At 46.9% G+C, this 16,739-nt stretch overlaps 1 protein-coding gene across 4 annotated transcripts in view; it reads left to right on the top strand.

The window, feature by feature from the left end:
• Positions 1 to 16,739, top strand: part of ADCK1 (aarF domain containing kinase 1) — a 167,168-nt gene that overhangs the window by 20,324 nt on the left and 130,105 nt on the right. For 2 of the 4 annotated variants that reach the window (XM_058429347.1, XM_032180252.2), the window contains exon 1: positions 15,429 to 15,491. The exons of the other annotated variants lie outside the window; for them this stretch is intronic. The gene's annotated coding sequence lies outside the window, so the exon portion shown is untranslated. Of the gene's footprint in view, positions 1 to 15,428; positions 15,492 to 16,739 lie in introns of those variants that run through there. 4 annotated transcript variants of the gene reach the window in all.

Raw genomic sequence — 16,739 nt, 5'->3', positions numbered from 1 at the left:
CTGTAATCCTGGCGCTTTGGGAGGCTAAGGCAGGTGGATCACTTGAGGCCAGGAGTTTGAGACCAGCCTGGCCAACATGGAGAAATCTCTACTAAAAATACAAAAAAAGAAAGAAAGAAAGAAAAAAAAAAGCGTGTATCTTGCAGCATATTTCTGAGGATTAAGCCATGTTTTAAAAATTTAGTGATTATCGTCCAGGCCCGCTGGCTCACACCTGTAATCCCAGCATTTTCGGAGTCTCAGGCGGGTGGATCACTTGAGGTCAGTAGTTCGAGACCAGCCTGGCCAACATGGCAAAACCCTGTCTCTACTAAAAATATAAGAATTAGCTGGGTGTGGTGGCATGTGCCTGTAATCTGAGCTACTTGGGAGGTTGAGGCAGGAGACTTGCTTGAACCCTGGAAGCAGAGGTTGCAGTGAGCCGAGATCACGCACTGCCCTCCAGCCTGGGCAACAGAGTGATACTCTGTCTCAAAGGAAAAAAAAATTGGTCATTCTCTTTTTCTGATTTAAAAGGATTTTGTTCTTCCATGGAAAACTTTAAAAATAGAAGCAAGCAAAAGAAAATAAAAACAATTTGTAATCCTACCACTCGGAGACAATGTTCATTTTAAGTTGGTATATATTCTTCCAGACTTCTAAAAGGAATTGCAATTGCTCCTTTTGCAGCAGACACCATCAGGGACTTGCCTGGGGCCTCTCATCTAGCAAGTGAGAGAGTCCACGTTGGAACCCACCCGCTGAATCCTGAACTTCATTGTGCTCCATTGTATTTTTTATTTTTATTTTAAAAAATTAATTATTTATTTTTGAGACAAGGCTCTGTTGCCCAGGCTGTGTAGTGCAGTGGCATGATCACAGCTCACAGTAGCCTCCATGTCCCAGGCTTAAGCGATCCTCCCACCTTGGCCTCCCAAACTGCTAGTATTACAGGTATGAGCCACCGCCCCCCATTGTGCTTTATTGTAACAGGAACAGAGGGGCTCATGCCCACTCCTAGCATTACTTTACACACGTCTACTGTTAAAAGACAAAATTATAACAAATGTAGTTTAAAGATCTTAATTGGTTTTTATTTGCAATTATGGAATCAGCCAACATCTCATTCTAGAAAATAGAATGAGTGTTCTGATGAGCTGAGCAGGAGAGGTTGGCTTTATAGGTAGAAAAGGGCTAAAGAAAGCAAAAACGGGCCAGGCGTGATGGCTCACACCTGTAATACCAGCACTCTGGGAGTCCAGAGTCCAGGGCGGACAGATCATTTGAGTTCAGGAGTTCGAGACCAACCTGACCAACATGGCGAAACCCCGTCTCTACCAAAAATACAAAAATTAGCTGGGTGTGATGGTGCACGCCTGTAGTCCCAACTACTCGGGAGGCTGAGGCAGGAGAATCACCTGAACCTGGGAGACAGAAGTTGCAGTGAGCAGAGATTGTGCCAATGCACTCCAGGCTGGGTGACAAGTGAGATCCTGTCTCAGAAAAAAAAGAAAGCAAAAACAGAGAACAAAATGTAGATTGGTTGTTTTCAAGTTACTTTCCTTAAAGAGTTAAAACAGAGGTGATCACTTTATTATGCTGACTCAGGTTGACTGGAATCTTCTGTTTTGTTTTGTTTTAAAAGAGAGATGGAGTCTTGCTTTTTGGCCAGGTTGGTCTAGAACTCCTGGCCTCAAGCAAATCCCCCACCTTGGCCTTCCAAAGTGCTGGGATTACAGAAGGGAACCACCATGGCCAGCTGGACCCTCCTATTTTGTTTTGTTTTTTTAAGGAAAACTGGCCTGTTTTAGTTTCACTGTGTGGCACTTAGCACATGTGACTCCATTCTGGTTTGGTCTGGTCTGATGGGGCCCAGTGCAGGAGGCTAGTCCAAATGATGGCCTCCCATTAACTTTGCTTCACACTGCACATCACTTGTTAAATTAATTGCACAATTACAACAAAAAATAATGTGCCTACTACTGAACTATGGCCTTCTCAGTAGGGCAGGAACATCATCTTATTTATATCAGTATCCTTGAAACACAGCCTGGTGCTTAACTGTGGCTCAATACCTGGAACACAGTAAATACACAATAAATGATCCTTCTGGGCAGGGGGCAATGGAGTGAAAACAACTATTCTCCATTGCCTCTCACAGAACTGATTTGCAGGCATCCTAGACTTCAAAATTGATCTAGTTTTCTCCCCAAAAAAACAGTTTGCGGCACTCCAATGTCCAAGAAATAGGATATCCTAAGTGAATTAGGGCAAGAACAAAAAACCAAATACCACATATTCTCACTTAAAAGTGGAAGCTAAACATCGGATATTCATGGACATTAGTATGACAATGGTAGACACGGAAGACTACTAGAGTGGGGGAGGAGGGAGGAGGTAAGGGTTGAGAAACTTTTGGGTACCTGGGTGACGGGATCATTCATACCCCATACCTCAGCATCACACAGTATACCCAGGTAACAAACCTGCATATGTACCCCCTAAAACTAAAATCCAGATTGAAAAAGAGGGAAAAAAAAGAAGAAACAGAATATCTTCCTGAAAGCCTTATAGGGAAACATGCAGAAGAAAGCAAATCCTCTTAGCATCTTACCCCTTTATCTAAGCAACAGGGCCCCTGAATAAATGGGATGACCCACCTCCAGGGTTGGATTGGAAAGCCAGCACATCGTGCTGCAATAAAGGCTTACCAGGTTGAGAAACAAAAGCCTGGCTGTCTCCTTTTCTGTCTTAGCCTCACAAACAGCTACTACTTGGATTCTGAATGTTTGAAACAAAAGCATACGGGAGGAATAAAGGTGGATTTAACTGACAGTCTTTTGGAATGTAAATACCAATCAAAATGAAGAAATACGTTTTTCAGCTTCAATACAATCTCCTTTGGTTTATGAGAGTGAAAAGTCTGATGAAATACATAGTTATAAAAATGTGAAAACTCCTAAGGAAGTAAATCTGTACAGAAGAATTGGGGAGCTGAAATATTTCCCAGTACTGTTTTACTGTCTTCTTTTTCTTTGTTTTTCTTTCTTTTTCTCCCAGGAAACATTTTATTGGATGTGTTCATTTATGTATGCATGTATGTATTCTTCCAAATGGTTGTTTTCCTGGAACCAACTTCACGTGTGGGTAGCACTGTGCTAGGTACGAGCTGCATAATAAATGAATGTGAAAGTTGTTGACATATAGGACTGATTTTTACTATTCATTGACCCCTTCAAACATTTATTTGGCTGTTATGGTTCTATGCTTAGAAAGATACATATATCTAAACAAATACATACAATTTTGAGGAGTTCATGACCCCTAGGAAGCCCCCCAGGGGTCAACCAACCAGAACTGGCTGGGCGCAGTGGCTCATGCCTATAATCAGTATACCTGAGGTGGGAGGATCACTGGAGCCTAGGAGTTCAAGACCAGCCTGGACAACATTGGGAGATTCCATTTCTACAAAAAGAAAATTAGCTGGGTGTGGTGATGCTGGCTTGTAGTACCAGTTACTTGGGAGGCTGAGGCTGGAGGACCTCTTGAGCCTGGAAGGTCGAGGCTGCAGTGAGCCATGACTGTGCCACTGCACTCCAGCCAGGGAAACAGTGAGACTCTGTTTCAAAGAAGAAACCCAAAAACAAACAAACAAAAACCCAACAGAATCCTGCTCTAAGAACTTACAGTGAAAAAAGCAGCAGTGTAGGCTGAGCATGGTGGCTCATGCCTGTAATCTCAGCACTTTGGGAGGCTGAGGTGGGCAGATCACTTGAGGCCAGGAGTTCAAGACCAGCCTGGCAAAACCCTGTCTCTACTAAAAAATACAAAAATTAGCTGAGTGTGGTGGTGCACGCCTGTAATCCTAGCTACTCTGGAGGCTGAGGCACAAGAATCACTTGAACCCAGGAGGTGGAGGTTGCAGTGAACTGAGATTGCGCCACTGCATCTGCATTCCAGCACTCCAGCCTGGGTAATGAGAGACTCCATCAAAAAACAACAACAACAACAAAAAAAACCAGGCCTGTAATCATGGCTGAGTAATAAAAAAGGTTTTGGTTGGGTGCGGTGGCTCATGCCTGTAATCCCAGCACTTTGGGAGGCTGAGACAGCAGCAGATCACAAAGTCAGGAGTTCGAGACCAGCCTGACCAACATGGTGAAACCCCATCTCTACTAAAAATACAAAAATTAGCTGGATGTGGTGGTGGGTGCCTGTAAGCCCAGCTGCTCAGGAGGCTGAGGCAGGAGAATTGCTTGAACCCGGGAGGCAGAGGCTGCAATGAGCCAAGATTGTGCCACTGCACTCCAGCCTGGGCTACAGAGCAAGACTCCATCTCAAAAAAAAAAAAAAAAAAAAAAGGCTTTGACCAAAGCAAGATCAGTGTGTGCTAGAGTGGCTAGAAGAAAGTCACAGAGTTTGGCTGGGCACGGTGGCTCACGCCTGTAATCCCAGCACTTTGGGAGGCCGAGGCGGGCGGATCACGAGGTCAGGAGATTGAGACCAACCTGGCTAACACAGTGAAACCCCGTCTCTACTAAAAATACACAAAAAAATTAGCCGGGTAGGGTGGTGGGTGCCTGTAGTCCCAGCTACTTGGGAGGCTGAGGCAGGAGAATTGCGTAAGCCCAGGAGGCGGAGCTTGCAGTGAGCCAAGATCACGTCACTGTACTCCAGTCTGGGCGACAGAGCAAGACTCCGTCTCAAAAAAAAAAATAATAATAAAATAAAATAAGAAAGTCAAAGAGTTGACCTTAAAGGCTGGGCAAGATTTGGAGTGTGCAGTAGACGGAAGGGAGCAGGGGGAGGGCCAGCAAAGGAGCAAGGAGGCAGACAGCATGGAATAGGTGAGGGGCCAGCTGGAAGGAAGTCATGTTCATGGCAAGTCTGGGTTCGGACTTCACCTGATATATTGACCAGGGTTTCTCCACAGTGACACTGTTGACATTTGGAACTGGACAGTTCTTTGTTGTGAAGGCCAGTTCTGTGCATTGTAAGATGTCCAACAACACACTTGACCTCTGCCCACTAGATGCCAGTAGCATCTCTGAAGTCATGACAATCACAGATGTCTCCAGACATTGCCAAAGATCCTCTGGGGGACAAAGATCACCCTATTTGAGTATGACTGTCACAGCATATTTGAGTTTGGCAATGTTTTCCAAAGTTTAGTCATTCAGGTATCACCTTCATGAATTTTGCCAGATCTTGGTGCCTCCTGCTTGGTTATCTCCTGTATTTATTTATTTATTTAGAGACAGAGGCTGAGGCAGGAGAACCTCTTGAGCCCGGGAGGCGGAGGTTGCAGTGAGCCGAGATCAAGCCACTGCACTTTCAGCCTGGGTGACAGAGTGAGACTCCATCTCAAAAAAAAAAAAAAGTAGGGATTTACTTCTCCTCAGATATTGGCAAAAAGGTGGATGCCAAAGACGATTTGCCTCTTCCTCCTACAGAGATGCCAACCCATTCCCTGCACCATCATCATGTTAGTAACTCTCGGGGCAGATTGCAAGACCCCTCCTCTTTCAGGATTTAATTCACCCTTGGCATGTGTCACATCTTCAATTGACTTTCTTTTCTGATGTGAGGGTCCTCAAGGCTTCCTGGTCTCCTTTCTTGGCAACAAAAGGGTGATGTGAGATTTAATTTCTCAAAAAAACTAAAAAAAGATGCCAAGATCCCCAGGATCCGTCTCACGTGGGCCAAGATATTCTTTAGGTGCAGAGGGTCAGTGCAGACAAAGGCACTTGGATTGCTTGTGATGGTTCCTCTCTCTCTAATTATAGAAAGTATTTAGCTATTGTTCCCTAATTGCTCACTGCAGTTGGGTTTGAGGATTTTTTTTTTTTTTTTTTCTGACAAAAGCCTGGTTTCTGATGAGTTGTTCTTTTCTTTCTGCCTTGGTTCACTGCCATACCAGTGCCTGGCTCTTCCACTGGAAAACTGCAGGAGGTGGTATGGTATTTCTGGGGAAGCCACTTTACCTCATCCAATTGCTTTCATGGCTTCCCAGTTGCCTAATAGGAAGGGAATTAACATTTACTGGGCATCTATTTAGTATGTGCCAGGCACTGTGCTAAGCGCTCACGTAGGTTGTCTTATTCAATACTTGCAGCAAGCTTGAGAGGCAGATATAATTATTCCCAATTTACAGATGAAGAATCTAAGGCGAAGGAAGTCTCAGTAGGTATGTGGCTGAGTCGGAATTCAAACCCAGGTCTTTGTGTGTGAGTCCATTTTTTCTTTTTTTTTTTTTTTTTTTAGACAGGGTCTCACTCTGTCACTCAGGCTGGAGTGCAGCGGTGCAATCTTGGCTCACTGCAGCTTCAACCTCCTGGGCTCAAACAATTCTCCTGCCTCAGCCTCCCAAATAGCTGAGACTACAGGCGTGTGCCACCACACATGGTTAATCTTGTTTCATTTTTTGATGAGACGGGCTCTTACCATGTTGCCCAGGCTGATCTTGAACTTCTGGGCTCAAGCAATTCTCCTGCTGGAGTCAGTCTGGGCACAGTGATTGAGGCTTGTAATCCCCTCCCAAAATGCTGAGATTGTCAGCTACCATGCCCAGACCGACTCCATGTTTTCCTCTCTCGAAAGTTTTTCTAGGCTTCTGGCTCATACAGCATTGGTGTTGGAGACTCCTGCTCTCTTGCCCTAAAAGTGCTTATTTCTAGGTCCTCTGCTAGTGGTAGGGCTTGGTGGGGATGCCTATAGGACTATTAAAGGAGCTCTAGGTTTCCTGTTTTGGCTCATGACACACGAAGGAATTTCCAGTGTCACGGTAGCAAGGACAAGGAGGAAAGCCATCGCTCCTGGGGCTGTAGCAGTAAGGATCCTATGGGAAACAGATGGCACATTCAAGGGTTTACATGCAGAACAGAACATTCAATGAATGGACTACTTAGCAGAGTTATGGGCAGTTAAAGGAACCAACAAGCAATGGGGAAGCTACCGGGGACTAGCAGCAGCAGGAAGCCATCACCACCCCTAGGTTTAAAGGGACATGGTGTGAGAATGGTGTTCCTGAAGCCCAATGACAGCTGGGGGTATGGCAGAAGCATCCAGACAGGAGCAGTGAAGGAGGGAAACCCAGTCACTGCCCGAACGCCAGCAGGAAGGGCAGCAGCAGCTGGTGTGTGAGTGTGTATATGTACAGACATCCAGGTCTCTCTCTCCTCTGCCTTCCCATCTCCTGCTCATGCACCACTGGCCAAACCCAGCTAGAAGACAGAGAGTAGGGGAGCCTAGAGATGCAGCTCTTGCAGGTCAGCCTCCTGGGGCACAGGGCAGGAAGGAAGGGTGGAGAGAGCACCTGGGAAGATACAGAGAGTGTTCAGCACAGGGACTGACTCACCTGTGCTCTCCACAGCAGTGTCTTTTTTTTTTTTTTTTTTTTGAGATGGAGTCTCTCTCTGTTGCCCAACCTGGAGTGCAGTGATGCAATCTCAGCCCACTGAAACCTTCGCCTCCTGGGTTCAAGCGATTCTCCTCCCTCAGCCTCACGAGTAGCTGGGACTACATACGTGCACCACCACACCCAGCTAATTTTTGTATTTTTAGTAGAGACGGGGTTTTGCTATGTTGCCCAGGCTGGTCTCAAACTCCTGGCCTCAAGTGATCCACCCTCCTCGGCCTCCCAAAGTGCGAAGATTACAGGTGTGAGTCACCGCACCTGGCCCAGTGTCATTTTTTTGGAATGGAGACATACTCTATAGGAAGTGGGACATTGTTTATAGGCTCAAAGAATCATGGAATGTGAGAGTGGGAAGAGCCCTTAGAGCTCTACTTGTAAAATTCCTTCACTTTATAAAGAGGATCCTGAGGCCCAGGAAGGGGAAAGGACTGGTCCAAGGTCAGTTGCTAATTCATGGCATGGGCAGGACTGGAAGCCAGCTTGCCTAACTTCCAGTCCATACTGCTTCTTAGTTTTGCACTGTAGTCAATTAATGGTTGGTAATAAAGGATTACTACTGAGCCACTTGGCCTATTTCCTGTTGAGACCTCAGGGTGTAGTTTACTTTGGCCCCAGACATTTGCCTCAAATGATTCTTTCTCTAATTATATCTATGATCAGAGTGGGCTGCCCATTTCAGAGTGTGGGCTCTGGAGTCAGGCTCATGGGACTGAATCCCAGCCCTATCCTTACAGAATGGTCTTGGACAAGTTATTTAACCCTCCACCTTATTTTGCTCAACTGTAAAATGAGGATAATAATGATGTCTATCTCATATCTCATAAGGATTATATATATTCTACCCCCCAAATTAGTTTAGAATTCTGGTTAAGAATTCACATGGTTTGGCTGGGTGTGGTGGCTCATACCTGTAATCCCAGCACTTTGGGAGGCCAAGGTGAGCAGATCACTTGAGGTCAGGAGTTTGAGACCAGCCTGGCCAACATGGTGAAACCCTGTCTCCACTAAAAGTACAAAAATTAGCCAGGCGTGGTGGTGCATGCCTGTAGTCCCAGCTACTTGGGAGGCTGAGGCAGGAGAAATGCTTGAACCTGGGAGGTGGAGGTTGCAGTGAGCCGACATTGCACACTGCACTCCAGCCTGGATGACAAAGCAAGACTCTATATCAAAAAAAAAAAAAAAAAAAAGAATTCATGTGGTTGGCTGGGCAAGGTGGCTTATGCCTGTAATCCCAGCACTTAGGGAGGCCAAGGCGGGTGGATTGCTTGAGCTCAGGAGTTCGAGACCCACCTGGGAAACTTGATGAAATACCATCTATATCAAAAATATAACAAAAAAAAATAGCTGAGCATTGTGGTGTGTGTATGTGGTCCTAGCTACTTGGGAGGCTGTGGTGGGAGAATCTCTTGAGCCTGGGAGGTGGAGGTTGCAGTGAACAGAGATTGTGCCACTGCACTCCAGCCTTGGCAACAGAGTGAGACCCAATTTAAAAAAAAAAAAAGAATTCACGTGGTTGTGATTGAGGTCAGGCGTGGTGGTGCATGCCTGTAGTCCCAGCTACTTGGGAGGCTGAGGCAGGAGAAACGCTTGAACCTGAGAGGTGGAGTTTGCTGTGAGCCGACATCACACTGCACTCCAGCCTGGATGACAAAGTGAGACTCCATCTCATGCCTGCACTTTGGGAGGCTGAGTAGGGAGAATGGCTTGAGCACAGAGGTTCGAGATCAGTCTAGGCAACACAGGGAGACACTGTCTCCACAAAAAAATACAAAAATTATCTGGGCATGATGCACCATGCCTGTAGTCCCAGTTACTTGGGAGGCTGAGGTGGGAGGATTACTCGAGCCTAGGAGGTCAAGGCTGTAGTGAGTGCGGCATGATCGCGCCACTGCATTCTAGCCTGGGCAATACAACTAGACCCTGTCTCAAAAAACAAAGAAACAAGCAAACCATACTTTTTACCCTTATTGAGATATATCAGTTGTTCTTTTAAACATTTTTTTCTTTTAATTTTTTTTCAGTAGAGACAAGGTCTCACCTATGTTGCCCAGGCTGGTCCCAAACTCCTAAGCTCAAGCTAACCTTCCACCTCTGCCTCCCAAAGTGCTGAGATTACAGGCACGAGCCATGGCTCCTAGCCTTATCAGCTGTTTTTCACATGGAATTTTTCCTTTCCCTATAACAGATAAGAACTCTGAAGGGCTCAGGTGATGTGCCTTTTGTGGGATTCCTCAGCAGTCAGAGGCAGATAAATCCTTGTTCTCAGGCTGGGCACTGTGGCTCACACCTGTAATCCCAGCACTTTGAGAGGCTGAGGTGAGCGGATCACCTGAGGTCAGGAGTTTGAGACCAGCCTGGTCAACATGGTGAAACCCCGTCTCAACTAAAATACAAAAATTAGCCAGGCATGGTGGTGCACGCCTGTAATCCCAGTTACTCAGGAGGCTGAGGCAGGGGAATTACTTGAACTTGGGAGGCAGAAGTCGCAGTGAGCCGATGCACTCCAGCCCGGGCAACAGAGTAAGACTCCATCTCTGAAAAAAAAAAAAAAAAAAGAAAATACAAGTCTGACTCTTCATATCACAAGCCGGCTGTGGTGGCTCATGTCTGTAATCCCAGCACTTTGAGAGGCCAAAGCGGGTGGATCATGTGAGGCCAGGAGTTTGAGACCAGCCTGGCCAACACGGCGAAACCCTGTCTCTACTAAAAATACAAAAAATTAGGCAGGTGTGGTGGCAGGTGTCTGTAATCCCAGCTACTTGAGAGGCTGAGGCAGGAGAATCGCTTGAACTGGGGAGGCAGAGGTTGCAGTGAGCCGAGATTGTGCCATTGCACTCCAGCTTGGGTGACGGAATGAGACTCAGTCTCAAAAACAACAATAACAACAACAACAACAACAACAACAAAAAAGCAACAATAACAACAACAAAGCAAGTTTGATTCTTCACATTGAGCCTGTACCACTGTTGTAACATGGGAAGACATGAAGAAGAAATAATCTGAGCTTTAATCATTTATATTTAGACATAAGGTCCACCAAAATAAAGAACATCTGTATCAAACTGTGCCCTCCCTGCAAAATTCAAGTATTGATAAGTGATTTTAAATACATTTAATAAATAAAACAGTGTAAGGAGGTAGAGTGTGTCTCAGGGAATGTGGGGATGAGTGGGGAGATAGGGGTAATTGGGGATGGCCTCTCTGGAGGGTAACATTAGCACAGAGAACAAATTGCCAGGATGGAGCAGACCATTGAAGATATGGGGGGATAGCAAGTGCAATGGCTGCCCAGACAGCAGCCAGCTTGGCAGATTGAGAACAGAAAGGAAGCTGATGCGGTTGGAGTGAAGTGAGCCAGGGAAGAGAAGGGTGGGAAATGAGGCTGGAGAGAGGGAGTGGAGCCAGGCCCTGGGGAGACAGGAGGGTCAGGCAAACAGTTTGGATTTTCTTCTCAGTGTCATGACACTCCTCTGAACAGCAACATTCAGCTTCCAAAGCACTCACACCATCGCACTTGATCCTCGCAAGCACCTTTGAGGTAGGCAGGACTGACAATAGTATTAACTCCATTTTATCAAGACAGAAACTAAAGTTGTGCCAAAATTAGAAAACCTGCTGTGAGTCACCCAGTTCAAATAAGATTCTTTGACTCTAAATCAGGGGTTTTTAACCTCAGCTGTGCATTGAAATCCTACAGGGAGCTCTACAAAATACCTATGACTCAGTCCAATTCCCAGTAGTTGAAGGGGTGCCAGTGCCAGATATGGCCCAGGAGGACTTTTAAAGCTCTCCAGGTGATTTTTTTTTTTTTTTTAGACTGGGTTTTTCTTTGTCACCCAGGCTGGAATTCGGTGGTGCAGTCATGGCTCACTGTACCCTTGACCTTCTGGGCTCAAGCTATCCTCCCACCTGAGCCTCCTGAGCAGCTGGGATTATAGGCATGAGCCACTGTGCCTGGCCCCTATTATTTTATTTTTAATATATTATCAGTTTTTTGAGATGGAGTCTTGCTCTGTCGCCCAGGCTGGAGTGCAGTGGCATGATCTTGGCTCACTGCAACCTCTGCCTCTTAGGTTCAAGTAATTATCCTGCCTCAGCCTCCCGAGCAGCTGGGGCTACAGGGGCGTGACACTACACCCAGCTAAGTTTTGTATTTTTAGTAGAGATGGGGGTTTTACCATGTTGGCCAGGCTGGGCTGGAATTCCTGACCTCAAGTGATCCGCCTGCCTTGGCCTCCCCAAGTGCTGGGATTACAGGCGTGAGCCACTGCGCCTGGCCTAATGCTCCCTTTTTTCTCTTCCTAAGCCACTTTGTTCATACCTCAATTTTAACACTTCTCACATTATTTGGAAGTTATTAATCTTCTTATCTTAATGCCTATACACTGCAAACTTTAGATGGTGGGGGCTGTGTTATTTAACTCTATACTACTGCTACCTCTGTGCTGCAATTATCTTTTTTTTTTTCTTTTTTAGTGACTGGGTTTAGCTCTCTTTCTGTTGCCCAGGCGGGAGTGCAGTGGCAAGATCCATCATAGCTCACCACAGCCTCGAACTCCCAGGCTCAAGAGATCCTCCCTCCTTGGCCTCCAGAGTAGCTGGGACTACAGGCAATGTAGTTTAATTAATTAATGTAGTTTAAATTTATCAAAGTTTTCTTTACAGTTTGTGCTTATGGCACTTAATAAACCCTACCCTGAGATCATAAGGATGTTTTCTTTTCTTTTAAAAGTTATAATTTTGGGGAATGATAGTAAGAAGAAAAAAAGTTGTAATTTTAAAATGCTTTAATTTCCCATGTAAGTCTTTAACCTACCTTGAATTAGTTTTTGCATAGGGGATCCAACAGATAACTGGTTGTTCCAGCCCATGTACTGAATACTCTATCTTCCCTCATTGAACTATAATTCCAGCCATACCTCATTTCATAGATGCCTGCATCTGTTTCTGGGTTCTGTAGGTGGTTCCATTTCCCCCTCTGCCTTTCCCTATTCCAATATCACATGGTCTTAATATGTATAGCTTTATAATACATGTTGACATGGAAGGGTGGGTCCTTGAAACACATTTTTCTTTTTCAAGAGTATTTTGGCTATGCTTTGCCCTAAAGTGGTGTTTTTGTTTGTTTGTTTGTTTGTTTTTTGGGTTTTTTTGAGATGAAGTCTCGCTCTGTCACCCAGGCTGGAGTTCAGTGGTATGATCTTGGCTCTCTGCAACCTTTGCCTCCCGGGTTCAAGGATTCTCTTGCCACAGCCTTCTGAGTAGCTGGGATTACAGGCGTGCACCACTATGCCTGACTAATTTTTGCATTTTAGTAGAGATTGGGTTTTACCATGTTGGCCAGGCTGGTCTTGAACTCCTGACCTCAACTGATCCACCTGCCTTAGCCTCCCAAAGTGCTGGGATTACAGGCATGAGCCACTGCGCTGCCCTTTGTTTTTTCATATCCACTTTTGATTAGTTTGTAAAGGTCCAGAAAAAATTATGTTGGAAATTTGATTGGAATTGCATTGGACTTATGGATTAATTCCCCCATGAAAAAAATAGCTCAACAGACGTTTATAGAATAAGCAAATGTCTGAGGCCTGGCGTGGTGGCTCACACCTGTAATCCCAGCACTTTGGGAGGCCAAGGCTGGAGGATGGCTTAGCACAGAAATTCGAGACCAGCCTGGGCAATATAGTGAGGCCACACCCCCCAGCTTTTCTCGAGAAAAAAATTAAAAAATTTAGCCAGGCGTGGCAGTATGTGCTTGTAGTCCCAGCTACTCCATAGGCTGAGGCAGGAGGGTACCTTGATGACAGGAGGTTGAGGCTACAGTGATGGAGCCTCTACACTACAGCTTGGGCAACACAGCCAGACCCTGTCTCAAAAAAAAAAAAAAAAGAGAAATGTTTTTGATATATGTCTTCAAAGTGCATCTTATAAGTCAACATTTGATAATAGAGATCAGTGAATGAATGAATAAGGGCCAAAGATAACAAAGATTAGCTAGCATATTTTATTTATTTATTTATTTATTTATTTATTTATTTATTTATTTATTTATTTTGAGATGAGTCTTGCTCTGTTGCCCAGGCTGGAGTGCAGTGCCCAATCTCAGCTCACTGCAACCTCCACCTCCCAGGTTCAAGTGATTCTCCTGCCTCAGCCTCCTGAGTAGTTGGGATAACAGGTGACCGGCACTATGCCGGGCTAATTTTTCTTTTTCTTTTTGGAGACAGAGTCTCACTCTGTTGCTCAGGCTGGAGTGCAGTGGCGTGATCTCAGCTCACTGCAACCTCTGCCACCTGGGTTCAAGCGATTCTCATGCCTCAGCTTCCTGAGTAGCTGAGATTCCAGACGTGCACCACACCAGGCTAATTTTTGTATTTTTCGTAGAGACAGGTTTCACCATGTTGGCCAGGCTGGTCTCAAATTCCCGGCCTCAAGTGATCCACCCACCTTGGCCTCCCAAAGTGCTGGGATTACAGGAATGAGCCACCGCACCCGGCTTAATTTTTCTACTTTTTTTTTTTTTTTTTTTGAGACAGAGTCTCGCTCTGTCGCCCAGGCTGGAGTGCAGTGGCGCGATCTTGGCTCACTGCAAGCTCCACCTCCCGGGTTCACGCCATTCTCCTGCCTCAGCCTCTCCGAGTAGCTGGGACTACAGGCGCCCGCCACTACGCCCGGCTAATTTTTTTGTATTTTTAGTAGAGACGGGGTTTCACCGTGGTCTCGATCTCCTGACCTCGTGATCCGCCCGCCTCGGCCTCCCAAAGTGCTGGGATTACAAGCGTGAGCCACCGTGCCCGGCCTAATTTTTCTACTTTTAGTAGAAACGGGGTTTCACTATGTTGGCCTGGCTGGTCTCCAACCCCTAGCCTGAAGTGATCTGCCCGCCTCACCCTCCCAAAGTGCTGGGATTACAGGTGTGAGCTACCGCGTCCTGCCCAGCCAGCATTATTATTATTATTTTTGAGATGGAGTTTCGCTGTTGTTGCCCAGGCTGGAGTGCAGTGGCGCAATCTCGGCTCACTGCAAGCTCTGCCTCCCGGGTTCACGCCATTCTCCTACCTCAGCCTCTCCAAGTAGTTGGGACTACAGGCGCCCGCCGCGACGCCCGGCTAATTTTTTGTATTTTTAGTAGAGACGGGGTTTCACCATGGTCTCGATCCCCTGACCTCGTGATCCGCCTGCCTTGGCCTCCCAAAGTGCTGGGATTACAAGCGTGAGCCACTGCGCCCGGCCTTAGTTCCAATATCTTATTTAAAATCTATGGCGGGGTGAGGTGGCTCAGGCTTGTAATCCCAGCACTGTGGGAAGTCGAGGCGGGTGGATTGCTTGAGTTCAGGAGTTCAAGACCAGCCTGGGCAAAATGGCGAAACCCCGTCTCTCCTAAAAATACAAAAAATTAGCAGGGCGTGGTGGCGCATGCCTGTAATCCCAGCTACTCAGGAGGCTGAGGCAGGAGAATCACTTGAACCCGGGAGGCGGAGGTTGCAGTGAGGCGAGATGGCGCCACTGCACTCCAGCTTGGGCAACAGAGAGAGACTCTGTCTCAAAATGAATAAATGAATGAATGAATGAAATCTACAAGGCCGGGCGCGGTGGCTCACTCCTGTAATCCCAGCACTTTGGGAGGCCGAGGCGGGCTGATCATTTGAGGTCAGGAGTTCGAGACCAGCCTGGCCAACATGGTGAAACCCCCATCTCTAATAAAAATATAAAAATTAGCTGTACTGCTTGGGCGACAGAGCGAGACTCAGTCTCAAAATAAAAAAAGAATCTACAAATCTACTTTATCATTCATTAAACAAGAACCTAGGACCTAGTTAGAATGTCTCGAAGAAAATATTTCGGTTAGATTCCAAGTCCATCGCCCTGGCAAAGCAACAAGGCCACCTGACGGAGTAAGCCCGAGATCCCTCTGCCTCCACAGTGCTGCCCGCGGGATCGCGGCGTGGGGAACCAGGAACTACAAGTCCCGGCAGGCCGCGCGCGCCTCGGCTTCACCAAGCGCCAGTCAGGCAGCTGTCCCGGCACGGTTCCCAGCTAATTCCCCGCTACCGGGTTGCGGCGGTAAGCCGGGCGCCGCGGCTCTGCTTCCCTCGGGGTGAGTAGGGGCAGCTCGCCGGAGGCCGGCGCAGAGCTCGGGCCGACCAGGCTGGCAGGGCCGCACCACGCGTGGAGCGCGAGGGAACCGGCGTAGACACGCCGGGAGTCGGCCTCTGCTCCGGCTGTACAGCCGCCCTGGGCGCCGGGAGGGACAGCCCCATGACCTTGTCACCTGGGCCCGGCGCGCGGCCACATGGCTCGGGTGACTCGCATTGCCCCGCCCCCCTGCAGTGACTTCTCCAGCTTGGCACACCAGTGGGCTTTCATGTGGCCTGTCCACTTCAGTGGCACAGTCTTGCAGGCACCCGAGTGGGCAGAGCTGGAGGAGGGCCGGAGGTGGCTCACCCAGACGCCTTCACCCCCTGGTGGCCCTGTGAGTTCCTACGCAGAAGCAGCTGCAGCTGGAGCGTGGTCTGGGCAAGAGCAGGGGGCGATGCACATATCCTGGCCCTCCACCCCGTCTTGCGAACGTGCCCCAGACCGCTGCCTGTTTCCAGCATCTTGCAGGGCCCTGGGCTTCTGGATCACTCAGTAGATATGTGCTAACAGCAGCCAGTGTGTGTGGAGAGCAACCTTTCGATAAGACACCTAGAACAGCCCTCTCCCAGGGTTAAGTGGCATTTACTTTCTACTAACAAGAAAGTCATTCAACAAGTATTTATTGATTACCTCCATGATACTTGGCACTTAGTGGGTGTTCAAGAAATATTTGCAGAGTTGAAGTGAATTAGACTTTATCTGTGGCTTCATATGTTTTATGTAATAATTTTCTTGGGGCTGGGTGTGGTGGCTGATGCCTGTAATCCCAGCACTTTGGGAGGCCAAGATGGGAGGATTGCTTGAGGCCAGGAGTTCAACACCAGGCTGGGCAACATAGTGAGACTCCAGTCTGTATTAAAAGAAAAAAAGGAAAATAAAATAATTTTCTTATTACAGTGGTTCTCAAACTTTAGCATGCACCAGAGTCACCTGGAGAGCTTTTAACAACACACAGTACTGGACTCCATCCCCAAAGTTTCTGATTCTGTAAGTCTGGTATGAGGACCAAGAATTGGCGTTTCTAACATGCACCCAAGTGATGCAGTTGCTGTTGGTCTGGGGACCATACGTTGAGTACCACTGCTTTATAGGAAAAAAATCCTGTGAACTTAAAGCACTATCTCTTCATACCTGGTTATGGGTCTTTCTGTCTTTATTTGCCAGTTTTACTTTTTTGGTGATTGTAAATATGTGCATATTACTTTGT

Source organism: Hylobates moloch, unplaced genomic scaffold (assembly GCF_009828535.3).
Source record: "Hylobates moloch isolate HMO894 unplaced genomic scaffold, HMol_V3 SCAFFOLD_16, whole genome shotgun sequence".
Classification (NCBI taxonomy): domain Eukaryota; kingdom Metazoa; phylum Chordata; class Mammalia; order Primates; family Hylobatidae; genus Hylobates; species Hylobates moloch.
Note: the sequence above shows the minus strand (reverse complement) of the source record. Positions and strands in the feature narration are given on the sequence as shown.